Here is a 23,068-nt window from a genome sequence, read left to right on the forward strand (position 1 = left end):
CTGCCCTCTTTGCTTGATGCATGACACAAGCATCGCTGTTCTTCTCCTCATTTCTTTAACCATTTCAGGAGCATAGCGGGACAACTAGGTGAACTTCAGTCCATACTCATGCACACTCAAAGAGTCCTGTTTCAGAGTAAGGAACTCTTGTACCCTAGCCTCTTTCAATTCTCGAGAAAGAAACGTCTCAAGAAAGCCTCTTCAAAACAAGCCCAACTCGGATGTGGTGCATCCTTATCTCTGCTCTCCTTCCACTGATCGAACCAAGTCCTAGCCACATTTTTTAATTGGTATGCAACTAGCTCAACCCTTTCAGATTCAATGACATGCATCACATTAAAGACCTTATTCAACCCCTCCACAAAATTTTCGAGATCCTCACTAGTACTCAAACCGGTGAAACTTGGAGGGTTCATCCACAAGAACTCACGAATCCTTGAATTTTCAGCCTCGTTTTGTCGAGCTCTTCGTTGTTGCTTGTCTCGGTTAGTCACCGCTTCGCTTAACATCCTAATAGCCTCATGGAACTCAGCGTTCGTAACTTCCCCTTGAGGTTGAACTTCAGGTGCATTAGACAACTCTGGTTCATCTACACTCCTCCTAGCTGGACGACCTCTTCTTACTCTTCGTGGAGGTTTGGTTATCTGAAACACGTGCAAGCACAAATTAGAGAGAGACTTTTAGAGATAAACTGTAACACAGAAAAGGAATATGAAAGAAGTGAGAAATTCCTTAATGTTGTAGCCTCTTAATTATAGATGTGGCGCTCTTCACACCGATAACTAGGAATCTACATACACAACTTCATAGACTTCCTAGGACTCTTGAACTTTGTGTTCTAATACAAAGTTTGTCACGCCCCGAGTATACACTCTGGACATGGTCAGAACTCAATGACCATTGCTGGCTTTGAGAAAATCCATGGCCTGACTTACTTAACTCATTACAAGCAAATATTTTCATAAAATAACTTGAATTAAATAAGTTGGCGAAAATGAAACTTACGTCTCATAGCAACACATTTGCAATACAAAGAAGACACTCAAAACTAAACTGGCTGACTATCTATGAAGCCTTTATAATACTAAGAAGGATGTTGGAAAAGACCTCACAACATCCTATAAAAAGAACTCATGAATAGATTAACTCAATATAAAGCAACAAGAAATATGAAATATATCAAAAGCTTATAAAACAATGTCAACACTAAGTTTGTTAAATAAAATGCAATAACAAACTCAAATTTACTTATATATGAAGTAATATAATTTCTGTTGGAGATTCTCTAACCAACAACCACCACTATGAACCAAAGTGTTGATACAACGTCTTTCCCACGCTTCCAGAACTGTCCTATACTTTTTTGTCGCATAGAACTACTTAACTTCGTGGATCCACTAGCTTAATTTACGTGATCATCTAAATAGTATGAAACGTTTATACCCATGATGGCTACATGGTTTTCATGGAGACTTGAGTTAACATGAACTCTTATCCCCACATAGGTGCTCAATACTACTTCCAAAATATACTTTAGGTCATCTTTTAAAAATAACTTCCTTCATGGGCTAAGATAATTCCTCTATACTTAGCTTTAGAAAGCTCTCTTGTAATCAATGTTACCTTTTCTTGCTCAAACTCTTTTGGAGATCCTAGGTTCCCCTTAACTTAAATGTGAAAACATTTATGGACTCTTAGAGAATATTTAGTTCTCTTATAACTTTTGAGAAATGAGCACAACTCTTTACTTTTTATTTAGCTTGAAACTTGAGTCTTAAATCAACTCTTAGAAAATACTTGGTTCCCTTATATTTCTTTGAAGGAAAGACTTCTACTCTTTACTCTTTACTTAACTTGAAACTTGAGTCTTAAAACAAAGTTAAAACGTTTATTAAAGACTCTTGAAACTTTAGGAAACTTTGCTTTGACTTGCTTCTTAACTTCTAGACTTAACTCTTAACTTCTTTGACTTTGATATTAACTTTTCTTGAATTGGATTATGGAATCAAGATTTATTATCTCATGTTTATGGATGATTTCATGATATTTATATGAACCTTAGAGTATTTTAATCAACTAAGAAACATGGGTGCATCACTTAGGAACTAGTACGAAAGAGTGGGGAATACATGGGGTAAACTGGCGTCCTTGGAGCTATGAGAGGCGTGGGGCGCTAGGTCCCCAACTTCAGATGCCAAGCTTGGTCACTCTTGCTGGTGCAGCGCCCCAAGGCCCTACAGACAGAGATTGTCTTGTGAGTCTATGGGAGGCGCAGCGCCGCAAGGCCCTGTGGATAGGTATTTTGACTTTTCTCCTCCGGTTTTAATCACTAAACCCTATAAACTTCCATGGTTCTTTCCCCAAACACTTAATATCATTATTACAAGCAATACCCAATAGATTTGACTAGAAAAAAAACCTGTAAACACGAATCAAATTAACACTAGTCATGTAACAACTCAACCAACAAAAATTCAACAATGTTCTTCAAGAAATTCACTTTTTATCATTCAACCTACTCAAAATCGCTGAATTTAAACAAGTTGGTGTGTGGGTGAACTAACCTAACATGAAAAGATCCAACATACCTTGATAGGGATCACCCTCGATGAACCCACTCGCAAACCTTGGTGTTCTTGGCGAATTCTTTCCATTTCTCCCTTTCCTTCTACTATTCTCTCTGCTCCAAACCCTAAGCATAAAGTTTAATTTTTCAATCTGAACTCAAACTTGTTTTTACCCCAAATAAACTCGTAAAATGAAATAGGAAATTAATTGGTGAAAAGACTAGTTTGTCCTTCCTTAAATATGGATTGAGACTTTCCTTACGTCAACAGTTCAACATCCAATAGGCATATCTTTCTCATACGAGATAAAAAATGTGCAGACTCAACTGCGTTGGAAAGATATTTCCAAGGTATTTCCAACAATATCAACAACTACCTCTAACTCATCTTGAGCTAGAAGTTATTGTCATTTGAAAATGACCAAAACTCACTTTCTTAACTTAGGCAATTTTTCCATTTCTTTCCAAAAATGAATATTTTTAGTTTCTTAGATTATTCCTAGCTATTTAAAATTATGAGATGTTACAAAATCTACCAAATAAGGAAACATCATAAATATCTTTACTTTTTGTCATTTGAGATCATTTTCAACAAATACTTTGATGATTTTATCTTTATAAGTTACTCTTTAGAAGAGAAACACAACATCACATTTTCTTACATTCTAAAAGTAAAAACTTTTCCATGATAAGACCTAATGGACGAAGATTAGTTGAAATGGAGAGGATGCAAAATCAAAGCAATTTATAAGTAACATTCTCAAAACAACGTGATGGAGACTTTAAAATGGTAACTAAGCTCTCCACTTTAAATTTGTGTGGTACTGATATTGTTGTTGTAGTTTTCTCCTAGAAATAAACCATATTCATGTGGACACCCTTCCGTTGAGTCTATTATGAATAGATTTTTTGGTGAAAATCCTTCGACTGATACTAATGCTCCTAACCCTATCGTTATTGCTCATCAAAATGTAAGCATAAATGATATCAAATATGAATCTAAACAGACAGAAGATTTCACTAGAAAAAAAATGGAGAAACACTTCGAGCATCGAGAAAAGAACCTCCAACTGAAAAACTCAGTTCCTTTGACCTTAAAATTTTGTGCAAGGCCTTGAAATCTACAGATGAAGAAACTGAAAGAGTAGTGAGAATAAAAAGGGATCTTGGTTATGAATTTCCATATCAAATCATTGGAACTACATTTGATCCTCTAAGAATTATAAATCATTCTTTGTCTGATTCCGATGAAGGGCCATCAGGATCCAATAAATAGAATTTTCTTGCTTTAAATAAAATTCAATCACTTAATTTGATACTTATAGTGTTAAGTTTGTAATATTAATGATTATGTTATACTATATTTGGTTTGAATTTATCTTTCAATATGTTTATCATAGAACTAAAGGTGTTTATTAAGTACTTACTTCATTTCAATTTATTTTCTTGTTTTTTTGTCCTTTTAAAAAGAAATGTCTTTTTTCCTTGTTGGTAAATCTTAGTTTTTAATTTTTGCTTTCCATGTTTAAGAACATAAGAATAAACAGAACCCTTGATGCATTTTAAATATCTTCAATTTAAGATTACCAAATTAAAAATCTTCTTTATTATCATTAATTATTTGCCAAAAAAATAGACGAATAAATTAAATTGGAGGGTATGTGGTAATTTATCATTTGTAATATACAAAGTAAATGTTGAAAGCATAAGCAATAAAATATCATTGAATAAGACAATAAAACTCAAATCAAGTAGCTTAAAGTGCAACATCTATTTTAAAGTAAAATATCATTGAATAAGACAATAAAACTCAAATCAAGTAGCTTAAAGTGCAACACCTATTTTAAAATAAATTAAGTTCATATGGAGTATCACGTGTATTTATGTCTATATATGATAAATAATGTTATTTTAGATTGACTAGTTAAGTAGCTGACCACTTTACTTGTACTTATCCATAATGATAAATGGTTAATATTTTTATTGTTAATAAAAGGCCACTACACATACTATCTAGTGTTATATATTTATAAAAAGTAAAATTTCATCAATATATCATAACACATTAATTCAAACAGATAATTAAAAGATTTGTGAATTTGATCATTCGAAATGTATGTAATTATGAATTCTATGTTGAAATAATCTTAATGTAAGGATCTTTTTTATTTGATTAGATTTCTTCCTTCTCATTGTTGCAAAATAAAGGGAATATATCAATTCATTGAATGTACAAGTATGTAATATAGTTGAATAGCAAAAAACTGATCTAAAAGTTTGAAGTTAATTCAATTGAAATATAGTATAAATTATGGTTGTCGGCTAGAGAAACTCTCACAGAAATAATTGCATGGTTCCTCAAGAGGTTCTGATAAGTATGAATGGGGGTATGGGACTTCATTCATGCATTGCACAAGTAGACTTTAAGAGAAAGCATGATATGTCTATTATTAAGATTATGAGTTTACATCAGTTTATTTTGTATTTTTACATACATCTCAGAGTTAATTGTATCTTTGCATACACAGAGTTGAAAAGCATATTTGAAACAGCTTTTCTTTATATTGTACATGTCTTTAAACTGCTATATAATAAAATGAGTTAGTAATATTGAGTTATGTTATTCATTAGTTGAGCAGAGCCAAGGTAGGTGTTTCTTTTTCTCTTATCAAGCTTAAGTTGTTTTAGCATTTCAACTCGCATACTGGTACATTCAATGTATTAATGCCAATTAGCTTGTATCATATCTTGATACAGACGCAGATAACTAGGATCTGCATTCGGCGTACCGTTGATCCAGTGAGCAGTTCAGAGTCAGTTGGTGAGCCTCCCTTCGTTCTGTAGGACATCTTTATCATTCAAGTTATTGTTTTTAATTTTCAGTTGTTAGGATGATCGGGTGTCATGTCCAAACATCCCTCTTTATTTTAAAGGTTTCATAGACAGATAGAGTTATTTTCTTTAGTCTTTTCATTTCACATGTAAACGATTAAGACTTGAGTTTCCCCTTTGGCTAAGTACTACTTTTAAGTTGTTTCTTCAATTATCTGTTGTGTTTAAGTCTTCCGCTGAGTAAGTAAGTCAGGCCAAGGGTCCACTCAATGCCAGCAATGATCTTTGAGTGTCGGCAACGTCCATGGTGTAGGCTCGGGGCGTGACAAATACATTCTTGACAATCACTAAATTCATGAGCTCATTACTGCAAGTAAATTGCTCAGTCAACTTCTTCATAGCAACAATCATCTTGTGGGCACTTTCATTTGCAGTTGATTATCTTCGTATATTGTGGTTGATGAATTCATTTTCAAAGAAAAAATACATATTTCCGCAATATGGTGTGTCATTGATCTCAAACAGATGCACTCTCGACTGGCTTTATGAAAGGCTTTTATTTCTGCATGGTTTGAAGAATTGATTAGCAATATTTGCTTCATTGATCTCCAAGATATTATTGTGCCTCCACATGCAAACAAATAGCATGTTTGAGATCGAGCTTTATGCGGATCAGATGAATATTCTGCATATGGGTAACCAATCAGTTCTAACTAGGATTCCTCGAAATAGAATAAACCTATGTATATGGTCCTTCGAAGATATTCAAGTAGGTTCTTAACACGTTTCAATGATCTTCTGTTAGGGAAGAACTTAAACTTGCATGTAAACTCTCACTGCAAAACATATATCTGGTCGAGTATTGTTAGAAAGATGCATTAGTGCCCTGATTGCACTAACATATGGAGTTTCATCACCAAGAATCTCTTCATACTTCTCTTTAGATCAAAAGGAATCATCATTTATTTCAAGAGATCTCATAATTATTGGGGTACTCAATGAATGTGATTTATCCATATAAAATTTCATCAAAAATTTTCTGTGTATATTGACTGTTGGACAAATATTTCATTTGTCAAATCATCAATTTGTAGGTCAAGACAAAATTCTATCTTACCAAGACCTTTTCACCTTTTCAAATACTCAACGGCTTTTGAAAGCTCTTTAAGAGTGCTAATGATGTTCAAGTAATCAACATACACAACTATTATAACAAATTCAGATCCTGACTTTTCCATAAAAATGCATGGACAATTAGGGTCATTTTCCTTTATTATTTCAATCCATACAACGATTTTTGAAGCTTTATGGAAAAAGACTCTTTCAAACTTTTATATGCTTCAGACATCTTGATTATTTTTCATATAACCTTCGTTGTCTAGCTAGCTATGGAAATTATTCATTATATACATTCAAGTTTTTAATATGTTGTCAGATAAAAGCAAATCTCATTGTATCCACCATAGGAGAAACATCTCCAATAATGTCAGGACTTCTACTAAAAACCGGTATGCCTTGAGGCATAAGTCGTACTTGATATCTTACGTTTATATTATCGCATAATAATTTATTTTTACCCCACTGACATTATACCTTGTTTTATGGACTATCATTCCAAAGCATCTTTCTAAGTGAAACAAAATATATTTGAAGTATGCATTTTACTTTGCCTACCATTTGTCTGTCCACTCTATATGATAGATCTGAATTCAAGATCCTCGTCACAATTTATATCATTGAGCGGTACTTCATATCAAACATATCGTTGACAGTTATTTGCTATCGATTTCAACATGAAATAACTTATCGTGATCTCTTCATTTTTCATCATTTTCAGGTACCTGAACATTTTTCAAGGTTTTATAAAGTGTTATGCCATGGTGATCTCTTATATCACTTTCCTCATTATCATAACCATATTAATTATTTGATCCTCTCCTTCTTCAAGAAATTTTACATTTGGAACCGATCGGTCTATGACGCTTTAGACGTATTATAGATTTTGTCCTTCAAGGACTTCTCATTGGAGCATTTGCAGCAGAATTATACCATTGGGTCAGTAAATTCATCTGGCAATTGATTTACAATATTATGCGAAAGAATTATTTCTTGAACTTCAAGTTTCCATTTTCTTTTAACGAGGATCTAGATAATTCATAATTAACCTCGTAAATAATTTTTTAGCGGTAAATCAGCTCTTCCCCTAATGTTAGGAAATCTCACATTCATCCCTACCTTATTTTGAAATTCATCTTTATGCGTGGTGAAGCAATTAAAATCACAATCGCACATTCAAACTTTAGATGAAAATTATTTGTTTCCTAACCCTGAACAAATTATGATGGGGAAACCTTGTTAGATTGATGCATCCATGTGTTTCTACATGTTAAATAAATTTATCTCATACCATATCTTATTTGGGAGTTTTGTTCTCATACCCATGGTTTAGGTATAATTGGACGCATACAACTTATGCTAAACCAACCAACATTATCCGTGTAATTTCATAGTTGGAACTGTGCTCTTAATTTAACAATCGAGCAAAAAACCTTACAAACATCAATTTGTAAGTTGACAACAAAGCACATGTTACCAGTGCATAGATGCATCTATCATATAGTTGCAAATGATCCACATGGCAGGTGAATGAGCCCGTATTCACCTTTTTATATGTTCCAAATAATTTCAGGGAATACAATCTCAATCTTAGCTGGTACAATGAGAATTTTATCAAGAGAATAAGAAACAAAAGAGAATTCTTGAAGAATCCTTTATTTATTCATCATATAATCCACATGAATTCTCAAATACATTTGCATCACATTTAAACAAAAATGGTCAACCGGTCATGTCAACTGATCTTTGTCCTAGTACACTTATAGTTTATCTTTGCATGTGATTTCATCAGTATGTCCATGTTAGTGTGCAACACACAAGAGGAAAAAATGGATAATCTTTTACATAAATATTTATAACCCACTTCGATTGCAGTAATCTAGAGATAATAAATCAATATTAATTTTTAATTCATCCAAAACTTTAAAAGTTTCTTTTGTGACTTACTACAACCCCAATATTGTTCCTCTGGTTATAACACAACTCGTTTGAGCTTGCAATTCATTTTGTATAATATTACATATTCCATGACACCATCCATATGGTAAACATCTCCTTCAAGGAGAAAATCATTTTATAATTGTCATGGTAAAAATTATTACGGGCAAGACATATTTCTTGCTTTACTTTTGTTGTACCATAGGTACACAACCAATGACAAATTTGTATTGCCACAAAATAATTTTATTTTGGTCATGGTCATAACCTTTATAGGAAAGAATTATTTCTTTCTTTTGCCATTTCGGTAGTTCACAATAAGCATACAATAATGTACACGACCATTGACCATCCCTGCCAAATAAAATTTATTTATTTCTCAAACCTCCCGTAGAGGTGAGTTGTGACATATTTTTCAACCATACATGAATATGTTCTTATTCATATTTTTACACTTTCATTTTCAAGAATTGGAAAACATTTGCATGCTTATTACAAGTCACAATTTTCTCATGAGTTGACCATAACCATTTATACATGTCATACATTTATATTTGACATATTTACATGACCTACCTCAACATCACTTTGAAAGACAAAGTGTATCACCGCTTTATATTCTTTTATTTTGATGGAGAATTTATAAAACTTATCAAAGTAGGTCGCACGATAATCGCGTGTCCAATGACCTTTCATGTCATTGGTGATAAAATTATTTTTCACAATTTGAAAGACTATTTGAAGAACTCATATTATTCTTCCCTTTTATAATTACCACAATGATGACTATTATAATTTTTCCCTTCGCACCCCTATTCATACATTTAATCACTTATCGTCTTTCAGACTTATAATTCGCTGCTACCACATTCTTTCTATAGAATGGAGCAATTGGGCAGATTTCAAAACCTATCATTACTACTACCACATTTGCTTTAGGGGATGGAGCAAATTCAATGAGATGAATTTCAAAATTATTCATAAAAAAAATACTATTTTGCCTTAGTCATCATTTCATCATAACTATGGTGTATTGACTCAAACTCAATATCTTACCCATATAAGGTGTGTTACACCATAATTTTATGGCTCTTGAACCCAATACATTATCTTCACGGTGCATCAAAACTCAAATTGATACCTTACCCTTTTGGTGCGATGAAACTTGAATTTATCGTCTTATCCTCAAACATTTTTCATTATGTGCATTTGGACTTAACCTGAAGTCTTACCCTTTTGGTGTAGTGGGACTTAAATCCACATTCTTATACTCAACCAATGACATGATAGGCCAAAGCATTATAGGACTTGCCCTTAATCCCTTTAAAGTAATATCACTTCTAATAGCAATGTTGTTATTTATTATAAAATTTAAATCAATCCCAATAACCATGTGCTACTCAATCAAATACAAGATTCCTCTTTTTTAAAAATCGACAAATTTCTACCTTAAATAATTAGATAATATCAAGTTGAATAAAAATTAAATACCACTTATATCAAATTACCAATACTTAGTGCAGCCAGAATATGTTAAACAAATTGGAAGCATCTTGAAACAATCCAACTCTGTCGTTGAGTGTGTCGACTTCGCCATCTTTTCCTTCTTTTTTTTTTCTAATAAACATTTTAAGAAAAAACAAGGGTGTACAAACTATGCTAGTTGTACAAATATCAAACACCTTGATATTAGCATAGAGATTTATAATGATAATGTGTTATAAAATCAAGCTCATAATATAATATAGAGAGAAGAAGACAAGAGAAGTAAGATGAAAGAAAGAAGACTTTTATTCTATTTAAGTGTGTCATACATTGAGAATGATATCTATATTTATAAGTAGAGAAATCACCTCATAGGTCACTTTGATGAATGTCAAATTAATGGATACATCATTATCCCGTAAAGGTTCATGTCACCTTGGGAACTACATATCCAAGATAAGGATAAATCTTGGGAATACATATCATGATAAGGATAACTTCATGAATAAATGGATCATTCACTTAGTTCAATGGATTTACAACATTAGCTATTTAAAAGCAATATTATTTTTATTCATGATGATTTGACGTTTTTACTATATTACTAATAAGATTTATTGATTATTTTTTTGGGGGGAGGGGGAGGGGGGTAAATTTATTGTATATCAAGATGTCAGAGCTCAGTTTAATGCCTTTTCGGGCAAGACCGAGATTGATTGTTCAAGCTAATGTTGATAGAGAAAGAGATTGTGTTATACGGTGGAAATTACAATTCAAATTGATGATGTATTTTTTCAAGGTATGCATTGACAAGGTGAGAACTGAGTAATTGTAACTGGTATCGAGCATTTGAAAGGTCTTACACCTTGGTTGAGTCGTAAGTTTATTATTGTGAATTGTTAAGCCTAAGAAAAGTTTTCTTTCAAAAGTGTTGGTTATTTTAAAGGACATAGTTGGCGTTGTCTTGGAGTTGTTAAAGTATTTCAGTAGTTCTACATGTACCACCTGTTGACACCCAATTTTGACCCTCAACGATTTGATTAGTTTTTAAGCTTCTTAAATTGAACAATTGGAAATAATTGTTTTGAAAAATCCCAAAATGTTTTAAGACTCGAATTTTATTTTGTTTTTAGAAGCGATTACATATTTCTATATTTACATACATATAAGTTTTGTGTATGACTTTGTGTTTTTTATAAATATTTTATAAATATGTCTAAAAATAATGTTTAACTTTATACTTATCTAATTTTTCCTTAAACTAATCAAAATTTTAATTAGTGTTACAATTAGTCTTATTTTCGATAATGAGTTAATTATTTCAAGTTTTGTAAAATCAAGAAACTTATCAATAGATTAAATACATAATTTGTTTTTATTCCAAATATCATCATCTTATTATTTTCAAGACTCAAGAACCTATATTCTTTGAAACCAATTTGGAACTCAGCATTTATATCCAAATAAAAGAGAAGACCCAATTTTACTAAGCTCAATCCGGCCCAAATAACCCTTGTACTCTTCTCCCTCTCTCTTTGATCCTCTCAACAGTATTCACCCAGAAAAAGAATGAGCCCTAATTCTCGATTTCATATGTCGTTTTCCTCTTTTTTCTTTATTCGTACTCTCCGCGTGCATTTCACGAGCTCGAAGACACCTCAAATTTCCAGCAATGCATTCATCAATGGAAATATCCTTCCAATTTTGATTTTTTCTTTTTCACTTTCGTTTCAAATTTTTTCTAGTTCGTATATTTCCAGCTCACTGGAGCCTTATCCATTGAGAAATTTTCAAAAAATGGTTCCTCCCACGTCGATATTTCATCCTTTTTTAGGGATTTTTGGGTTTCTATATAAATCCATCTCATTCACTGTTCAGGGGAAGGATTTTCGGAGACCAAAGAGTATCCAAAAAGTTTTGGAAATTCTTAGTTCCATAATTCAAAATTTTAAAACGTTTTGTGGTTTTTCGAGTTGAAGAGGTGGAATCGTCTCTGTCAAACTCGTAGTTCTGGATCGGTGCCTAGAACTATGCAAATTATTTCTTAGCTTTGTTTTATTTAATTTCCAGCTCTTCTATGCTTTCTGTTTATTATATGTGCTTAGCTTTGTTTTAGTAGTCATGTGTTAGACTTCGATTTGACCTTTTCGTAGTTAATAATGTTTATTTTGTTCCTACTATTTTATTTATTTTTGTATAGTTGAAAATTTCCTAGATCCTTTGGTGTTCTGTTCATATTTATCGCCTGATTTGGTCTTAAATATTAATGTTCGTTTAGGCCCTAACCCTTTGCTTGTTCCTATAGTGATAAGAATTCAATTATGTGTTTACACAATTGATTCATACAAATATCGAATGTTAGTTCAAGTTCTCTGTTAAGGGTTGTTGCTTCGATTTTGAAAATGGCATGAGTTGTTGGTTTGTCTCTTCACTGATTTTCCGAGATATTTTTCCGGTAATCTTCCAATTTCATGTCTTTGTTTTCTTCATGTTTCACTCATGTGTTTCTTGACTAAAATGTAGACTTCATAGTTAGTAAAAATTCCATTAATCGAATTGCTAGAATTTGTCATTAGTTTACTGTTAATATTCACGCTTCCTTTTAAAATACTAGTTGCTTATGTTACCAAGGATCTATATTTGTATTGATATTTATTTGTATTCTCTGTTATAATAGTGCATATGTTAAGATATTTTACTCAATACATAGAGGTTTGTCTCTTCTTTCTTTTTTTTAGAGTATGTTTAAGCTCTGTGATTGAATTTTAGATATCTGTTCCTATCCAAATTGTTGTGATTAGAGTTATGGAGATTGTAGTTTCAGGTAATGGGTATTTGTTTTCTTGACTTTTATTTAAGATTTAGTTAGTTTTCTTTGCTTTCTATCTCGTAAAGTTTTGATTTTTAGTTAACTTAGTGTGTCGTTATTTAGGATTAATATATGCTTGCAAGAAGGTTTGGAATGGTCAAAAATTGAGATTCTGCTGTGGTTGGTTGCAAAATTTTCCAAAAGAATTGATTTTTAGTAGTTCTGAGGTAGCGTGAACTTTGTATTGAATGTCATTTACTAAGCACATGAACTAGTTTTGGGTAATGCACAAATTTTGCATTAATCACATTTGAAGGTTACAACATAGAGCATTTTCCTATTTTGTTGGAGTCAAGGCAGTGTTTTTTTAAAGAATTGGTTATCTGCTTACATAAAAAATTAATATGTTAGTAGTTTTGGTTATTTGGCTTGTCTGATAGCAATTTGTATTTTTGTGTATTTTTGCTTGATGGTAGTTTATTGTTATTCATATGGTTATTCATGTAAGCTCTCTGCTTACTGATTTTCTCTTACTTTGTTTCGCATGAACACTCTTCTATTGAGTTTAAGAAACTCTCCTCCTTGAATTCGTTTCTCCTTGAGTCAACTTCCATTGAAATCATGAAAAGAGAGATAGGTTATTGGGTTAAAATCCCTAGAAAGTAGCAACAATAGCAGCCTTAGAAGGCTGAAAATGAAGAGCAAAAATTTGAGTTAAAACCCCTCCAAACCAGCAGCAGTCCCTTAAGGGACTAGAACTGGAAATTTCCGGACTTAAAAAGTCCAAATCCGGGCAGCAGCGGCAGCAATTGGACTTAATGTCCAAGTTCCATTCACAGTTTTTTTCCATTATATATTTTGATTTTGTGATATTTGCTTCTAACTTTTAACATTTATTTTATCTAACTTAGATGAATACTCGGAAGTTCTTAAATAACTCTTTTATTTTGTTAGTTGTTTACTTAAAATATCAAAATTTTCAAAATCTTTTTTAAGTTAGATAACTAAGCTTCGAGAGAATTATCTATATTATTTCATAGTTAGTATTTAGCTTTCAAATCCACGTTTAAGTTATTGTGTTGATTTTTCAACTCTAAAACTTGACGTCGGATAAAATATTTAAGTTAAAATTATCATTGACACTTTAACATTTGACTTATTTCATACTTGAAATAAGATGAGTGTATAAGTATCAAAAGACTTTAGTTATTTTTTTAAAAAAATTTCACAAATATTCCTAAGTTTTTTATCTTAAAAAAAATTAGCCAACTTTAATATCTGTCTGTCAACCACATGTTAGCGGATTCTCTAAGATCCCTAAACCCTTCCTTAGAGAATTATTTGAACCCTTACCCGACTCTTGTTTTATTCAAAATGTTTTATTACAAAAAACTCATTTTAAATGGTTTTCTTAATTTTCCCTAAAAAAATTAAGTGGCGACTTCCCTGAAATTTTAAAATTTTCCAGAAACTTAAAAAATTCGCCGAAGTTGCGGAATCAGCTTCGAAACCCTTCAATTTTTGAAATTGGGTCGTAAACAGAATGACGTTTCCGCTGGGGATTCATCTAGGTTCTAACCTAAAGAATTTTATTGTTTGGCTAACCATTATTTGAATTAAGTGTTACTTTATGCAAGTATGTGTTTAAATTTGGAATATTACTGTCATTGCATGCCTAACATTTATTCCGTCAAACGACACTTCTTTTTATTTTTTACTTAAAGGATGATTATGCGGGTTCACATCATTCGTCAACCAAACTTTTCTGGGGCACCCTGACGAATGTAGTTGACTACTGGTTAGTCAACGGTCGTTAATTCTCCCAACCCAAGTAGTCCGCTTGGGTCACCTATCCACAACAAAGAAAGCTCACTTTTAGTCAACTAAGTTAGATCTAAGCCAAAACCCTTTTGTAGGTTCATTTACTTAAGATGATCCAATACCCAAGGTGTATTGGGTCCATTAGAAGACCACCTTGTGTGTAATTGACCTCCGGTCAATATAAGACGATCATCCAACTATTTGTTAAATTTGAAGGATATGTATGTCGTCTTGTACATAGCATTTTCCCTTGGGGTTGGTTTTTATTTTATAAGTAGTTTCTTTGTTTAAGTCAAGAGAAGGTCCTCCTCGTCCGGAAGAAACTCAAAAGCATCAAAAAGTTTGGGATTGATAATGGAAGCTTAATTTAGTTTAAGTTTTGTATAAATATTTAGGGGCAATGGAATGATTACAAATGATGTAGACATCCTTCAAACGTTAGACTTACCTTTGGCTCAAAAGGTCACATGTATGTTAGGAGGCGATATATATTTTTTGTGTGTTTAATGTTACAAATTTTGTGCTTGTTGTGTTTATATAACATATGTTTTTCTTTAAGCATAATTGGTCCATTATTCCATTCCAATGTCTTAGAACATCAATTCAATTTTCAAAACCTTCCAAAATACTTTAACTCCATTACCAAAATATGTTCAAAATCACTCAAGTTATAGGTTCAATTGAGCTTTAAAAATTAGTAGGTCATAATTTGAATTCACGTTGACCTCGTTTATCGAATTAAATTCTTTATACCTACCTAACCGGCGTTACTAAAATTTGTGTTAGTTTCTAGTCAATTTTAAGACATCTTCGTTTCTCAAAAGAGCTTTTCAGTTGAACTTTCCAAAAAATAAACATTTGAATTTTTACTCAAATCATGTAGTTTGTTTTGTTCAAATACCTTTCTTTCGTCAAATTTGAGTTCACATATGATCAAATTATCCTTTTGATCACTTTTGAGGTCTCCACCTCCTCGAATTTTTGAATGATTTGTTTTAAGCAAAACAACTATTTTTTTGTTTTATATGTTATTTTGGTTGATTATTTTGATTAATGGACTAAATCTCTTGTTTTTGAGTTGTTTTTTTTAGAAGGAGAGACTGTTTTGTGTTGGTAATCAAACTTGCTCATTTCACCAAAATATCCGCTGGCAGAACATTCATATTTCACATGGTCTAAGGTCAAGGAAATTTCTACGGACTCATCATTTCGTACTTGGACTACTGAAAGAACTCGTTCAAAATTGGATTCCTATATCAACATAGTTGCTTCGTCTGAAATGATCCCCACTTCATCTGTCTTGACCAATCCTAGCGCCTCGATAGCAACAGAATCATCCATGGAAGTCATTGCTTGTCTAGAACGATGAATTGGTGAACTAAATATCCTGGTAGCTCAATACCAAGCTGCTTCTCAGTATCAACCACCTGACGCTCGCCAAAAGGGGCCCATGCCACCTGTGAATCCGACTTCGAGTGATTTTCATCAAGGAGATCATTTTGCCACCTTTCAGCAAACTCAAAGTGCTTCACTCACTAATTCAACTCAGGATACTCCTCTTGTGTACACATTTGCTCCTCCAATAGCTCCAATGGTAACACATCACACTCCTCCACTGTACACTTATGTCACTGCTCCACTTGTTACCAAGGCTCCAGAGTTTCACCACCCAAATGTTGATAACTATGTTGAAATTACGGGTGATGGAAAATTAATTGATACTGAAATGATGAATAAGAAGATGAAAAGCTTGGAGGATACTATGGGAGGTCTTCGTGGGTTCGATAGTAGCCAGAGTATTAGATACGAAGAATTGTGCAGATTTCAATAGGTTGAGTTGCCACCTAGCTAGAAGATTCCAAAGTTTGAGAAGTTTAGTGGATCAGGAAATCCGTTCTTTCACTTGAAAATTTACTATGAAAAGTTGATTGGCGTTGGAAACGATGAAGGGATAAGAATCAAACTATTCAATCAAAGTTTTACTGGAAAATCATTGGAGTGGTACTCTAACGAAATGACGTACTTGGGATGATCTAGCAAATGCTTTTGTGGATCACTACAAGTTTCATGTTGAAATCGCTCCTGATAGGATCTCTATTACCAAGCTAAAACCAAAGTCGACTGAATGCTTTCGAGAATATGTCATTCGTTGGAGGGAAGAAGCTTCTAGGGTGCACCCACCTATGGAGGAATTAGAAATGATCACTAACTTTATTCAAGCTCAAGACTCAGAATACTATGAGCGAATGGTGACTATGGGTGGAAAGACATTTGCTGAAGTTATTAAGGCTGGAGAAATGATTGAAGATGGTCTTGAAACTGGCAGAATAATGAGCTACACCTCATCTCAGTTTGATTAGGGGGTATCAAGTTGATTCCTTTGGAAAGAAAAAGGAGAAAGAAGTCATGATGTTAACTACTCGAGGAGCTACCTCATACAACCGTCAACCGTCTCTAGGCTATCCTAATTCGCAATACTATGTTTTCAACAATCAAACAACGTTTCGTTCTCCATGACTAATGCAAAATCCTCGAAACAATGCACCTCGTCCTAATTTTGGGAAAAAACCTCTCAGAGTTTTCACTCAATTATGTGAGTCACAGACTCAACTTTTTGAGAGATTGAAAGAGGCAGGTACACTTCATCCAGTGGAAGCCAAGACTGTGAATACTTCAGCCGAGTGGTATGATCCAAATAAGCGTTGTGCTTATCATTCAGGAGTTGTTGGACATGATACTGAGAGGTGTACCACTCTCAAACACAAAATTCAAGATCAGATTGACAATAAAGTGGTAAAAGTTGTTCAAGCTCTACCGACGCTACCCAAGCATAAGGAATAGTTATTGGCACAACCAGTTGCACAAAAAAAGCAAGTTGTTATGAAAATTTCACTTTTGACATCTTTAAGTCTTGCATTTGTTTTGCTTGTTTCATTTTCCAGTAACTGCCTTTTATTGCTTGGTTTCCCTTGTGATTGTTTGTTTGGATTTTGATTTGTAAGCATCTTTTATATGTAATGAACTATGTCCGACCTGAATTCTCAAAAATGAGATACGTAGGCGGCCTACGTCGGCTTGGGTCACCCCTTTTATCCCTTTAAATATTTTCTTGTACTTGAACTACGTTTGACCTGAATTCTCAGAAATGAGATACGTAGGCCGCCTATGTCGGACTCGGTCATTTCCTTAGTTAAATATTTATCTATTATCGTTGATCCTCAGGAGTTTGAACCACATTTGACCTGAAACCTGCTCAACGGAATACGTAGGCACCGCACCGGCTCGGTCATATTCCCCGTAAGTTTTTCATTTCTCTTTATAATAAAACTGGGGAAGAATTTTCTGAGGATATCAAATTCATCATGAAGAGAAATTTATTCAATCCAGAATCAAGGATCACTCTAGAGTTGCAACTGGGGCAGAATTTTTGAGATTCACTCAAAAATTCAACTAAAAACTACAGAAAGTTCAAAAGTTATGTTATGTTTTAAACTGGAGCAGAATTTTTGAGGAGGGTCCTCAAAAATTCCATCAAGCGACATTTCGAGACCAAACAAGTTTGTGATCCAGAAGGCAAAGGAGCATCAGGATGGCAAGGCAAATCCAACACGAATCAATCTGTCAAAACTAAGAATTTTTCTTTGGATGTAGGAACTACAAAATTACAAGGCATCATTGGATTCACAATGAACCCATCATAACTCAGATGATTTCTACTCTCACTCATCTTTTAAAAAAATTTCTTTCAACTTATTGTGACTCACACAGATGGAATAGCTTTGCACAATGGCGAAAACTATAACACGTTATCCAGACCAATATAAGCCGAACGACTTCATCTTAAAACTTATCTTTTACTTTGTTAATTTTATTCTGTTACTAATTACATCTAAATTGGAGTCAAAATTTCAAAAGATCCTTTCGATTTTTAAAAGATCAGCCCAGACATTCACCAGACAAAGGAGACACACTAGTCCTTATCCAAAAATGTTATTATGAAGGATTCCAAACACCAAAGATCCAATCCAAACTGACGGTTATCCTCTATTTTGTTTGAAGAGATTTTTTCTTCATTTTTCAAATATCTCCCCCCTTTTAAAGGCAAATTTTTCATTCTTTAAAAATTCTGTTATGTTTCAGGTTCGAACTAAATCAGGCCTGATTTCTTGTTCCAGCAAGATACGATAGGCAATCCTATATAAGGATTAGGTCTTCCTAATGTTTTAAACACATACCTTAGAGGAAACTGGGGCATGTCCTTGACTCAGTCATTTTCTTTCTTGCAAGTTATTTCAGTTAAGTACCTTTGGACAGGAAACACGGGCAACTTTCTGAAATAGTTCAAAGTTCTCACAATCTCCGTTCAACATCAAGTTTCAAAGATAACCTTTATCAAAACAATCTTCTCTTTACAAGAGATTCCAGATTCAAAGTAGGAACACATCTCGCCTGAGATCCCTAGTTGGTCCTTAGCGTCTCCTTTCAAAGTTAAAAGCTTTTTATTTGTTCTTCTAGAATCTCGCGTTCTCTATGATTACTTGATCGTCATGACTCGTTCAAAAGTCTTGACATTTATTAATTTATTTATTCTTTCTAACAAATTTTCAATGAATGCATGGATGGCAAAGCTTTAATGACAACCAGAGATGTTCATTATCATAGGGTATTATTATTGGAGCGTCACTTCCTTCAATGTGACACGTTAATTATTATTGGAGTGTCACTTCCTTCAATGTGACACGTTAAATTATTATTGGAGAGTCACTTCCCTCAACGTGACACGTTAAATCATTATTGGAGTGTCACTTCCTTCAAGGTGACATGTTAAATTATTATTGGAGAGTCACTTCCTTCAACGTGACATGTTAAATTATTATTGGAGAATCACTTACTTCAATATGACACGTTAAATTATTATTGGAGAGTCACTTCCTTCAATGTGACACGTTAATTTATTATTGGAGTGTCACTTCCTTCAATGTGACACGTTAATTTATTATTAGAGTGTCACTTCCTTCACTGTGACACGTTAAACTTATTATTGGAGTGTCACTTCCTTAAACGTGACATGTTAAAGTTATTATTGGAGCGTCAGTTCCTTCCATGTGACACGTTAAAATTGTTATTGGAGCGTCACCTCCTTCAATGTGACACGTTAAAATTATTATTGGAGTGTCACTCCCTTCAACGTGACATGTTAATTATTATTGGTCACTTCCTTCAACGTGACACGTTAAATTATTATTGGAGAGTCACTTCCTTCAACGTGACACATTATTTTGTTGGAAAGTCGCTTTCTTCAAAATGACACGTTAAAATTATCATTGGAGCTTCACTTCCTTCAAAATGACACGTTTAATTATTATTGGAGAGTCACCTCCTTCAACGTGACACGTTATATAATATTATTGAATCATCACATAGTTCAAACTGGCACACTATTTTGAATCGCCACCTCCTTGCAGAGAATTACACTTGAAATTGGATCTCATCTCCTTCAGTATGACATGTTATACCAGGTTTGCACAAATTATATTTGTATATATGTTACATTTTCCACTGACAACTTTTTTTCAGATTTTACAATACATAAAGTGGACTACGTCAAATAGGACCCAGCATAGCGTGGAACTTTTTCTTAGCAGCGAACTGGGCTAGTCCAAATAGGAATGTCAAACTCTTAGGACGCAAGTTGAGGAACGACTTTTACCACAATCAAACCACATTCCTATCCTAAGGCATGTGAGTATTTTCTTGGGTTTAATAGTTTCAGTGTTGCCTTTGGTGAAAATTTTCAACTCTCACCTGAGGCAAATTTTCAATTCGAGTGACAATGCACTAAGAGCTTTGGAAGTTATGTACATGTAAGTTCTTACCTATGGGTGTGAAGGGCCCCACATTCATATTTGAGATGTTTGCAAGCCTCTTTACCGCGCTCAATTATTTTGTCACTCATCCCTAATCTAAAGGTTATTTTCGCATACGAGATTTCCTTTTCAACCGACCGAGTCGAACTACAAACAGTCTGGTTCCCTAAGTTTAGGGATATGTAGGTGGGCTCAATGTTGAAAATCGACTGTACTCCAATGAACCTCTTAATTATCTATTTACGAGATTTTTGGTTTTTCATACTTTGACACCACAATAACTTTTGCATTTCTTTTTAAATCGTGCGGTAAAATCAAGCGTATCGAACTACAAGTAGCCTGAGTCTCATGTAACCTGAGATATGTAGGAAATCCAATACCAGGGTCTGTTCAAAATTCCTCAAATCCGTACCATTCACCTTTCTAAAGAGATGAATTGGTGGACGGACAAAATTGGATTCGTCAATTTCGTTTGCCTCGAATCTCTTTCATCGATCCTAAGCAAACGAGGGGCAGTTGTTGACACCCAATTTTGACCCTTAACGATTTCATCAGTTTTTAAGCTTCTTAAATTGAATAATTGGAAATAATTGTTTTGAAAAATCCCAAAAATATTTTAAGGCTCGAATTTTGTTTTGTTTTTAGAAGCGATTACATATTTCTATATTTACGTACATATAAGTTTTGTGTATGACTTTGGTTTTTTTTATAAATTTTATAAATATGTCTAAAAATAATGTTTAACTATATACTTATCTTATTTTTCCTTAAACTAATCAAAATTTTAATTAGTGTTACAATTAGTCTTATTTTCGATGATTAGTTAATTATTTCACGTTTTGTAAAATCAAGAAGCTTGTCAATAGATTAAATACATAATTTGTTTTTATTCCAAATATCATCATATTATTATTTTCAAGACTCAAGAACCAATTTTCTTTGAAACCAATTTGGAACTCAGCATTTAGATCTGAATAAAAGAGAAGACCCAATTTTACTAAGCCCAAATCACCTGACCCGGTCCAAATAACCCTTGTACTCTTCTCCCTCTCTCTTTAATCCTCTCAACAGTATTCACCCAGAAAAAGAACGAGCCCTAATTCCCGATTTCATATTTTGTTTTCCTCTTTTTTTTCTTTAATTTTTATTCTCCGTGTGCATTGCACGAGCTCGAAGACACCTCAAGGTTCAAGCAATGCATTCATCAACGAAAATATCCTTCCAATTTTGATTTTTTCTTTTTCACTTTCGTTTCAAATTTTTACTAGTTCGTACGTTTCCATCTCACTGGAGCCTTAGCCATTGAGAAATTTTCAATGAATGGTTCCGTCCAGATTGATATTGGGGATTTTTGGGTTTCTATATAAATCCATCCCATTCACTATTCAGGGGAAGGATTTTCGGAGACCAAAGAGTACCCAAAAGGTTTTGGGAATTCTTAGTTCCATAGTTCAAAATTTGAAATGTTTTGTGATTTTTCGAGTTGAAGAGGTGGAATCGTCTCTGTCAAACTCGTAGTTCCGGTACGCTGCCCAGAACCATGTAAATTTTTTTTAGCTTTGTTTTATTTAATTCCAAGCTCTTCTATGCTTTCTGTTTATTATATGTGCTTAGCTTTGTTTTTGTAGTCATGTATTAGACTTCGGTTTGACATTTTAGTAGTTAATAATGTTTATTTTGTTCCTACTGTTTTATTTATTTTTGTATAGTTGAAAATTTCCTAGATCCTTTTGTGTGTTGTTGATATTTATCGCCTGATTTGGTCTTAAATATTAATGTTCGTTTCGGCCCTAACCCTTTGCTTGTTCCTATGATGATATGAAGTTGTCTTCTTTGTAAAAATTCCATTAATCGTATTGCTAGAATTTGTCATTAGTTTACTGTTAATATTCACGCTTCCTTTTAAAATACTAGTTGATTACGTTACCAAGGATCTATATTTGTATTGATATTTATTTGTATTCTCTATTATAATAGCGCATATGTTAAGATATTTTACTCAATACATAGAGGCTTGTCTCTTCTTATTTTATTTTATTTTTTTGGAGTATGTTTAAGCTCTGTGATTGAATTTTAGATATCTGTTCCTATCCAAATTGTTGTGATTAGAGTTATGGAGTTTGTAGTTTCAGGAAATGGGTATTTGTTTTCTTGACTTTTATTTAAGATATAGTTGGTTTTCTTTTGCTCTCTATCTCGTAAAGTTTGATATATAGTTAACTTAGTGTGTCGTCATTTAAGATTAATATATGCTTGCGAGAAGGTTTGGAATGGTCAAAATTGAGATTCTGCTGTGGTTGGTTGCAAAATTTTCCAAAAGAATTGATTTTTAGTTGTTTTGAGGTAGCTTGAACTTTGTATTGAATGTCATTTACTAAGCACATGAACTAGTTTGGGTAATGCACAAATTTTGCGTTAATCACATTTGAAGGTTACAACATAGAGCATTTTCCTATTTTGTTGGAGTCAAGGCAATGTTTTTTTTTTTTTTAAAGAATTGGTTATATGCTTACATAAAAAAATTAATATGTTAGGAATTTTGATTATTTGGCTTGTCTGATAACAATTTGTATTTTTTTGTATTTTGCTTGATAGTAATTTATTGTTATTCATATGGTTATTCATGTAAGCTAT

Source organism: Solanum pennellii, chromosome 11, assembly GCF_001406875.1.
Source record: "Solanum pennellii chromosome 11, SPENNV200".
Classification (NCBI taxonomy): domain Eukaryota; kingdom Viridiplantae; phylum Streptophyta; class Magnoliopsida; order Solanales; family Solanaceae; genus Solanum; species Solanum pennellii.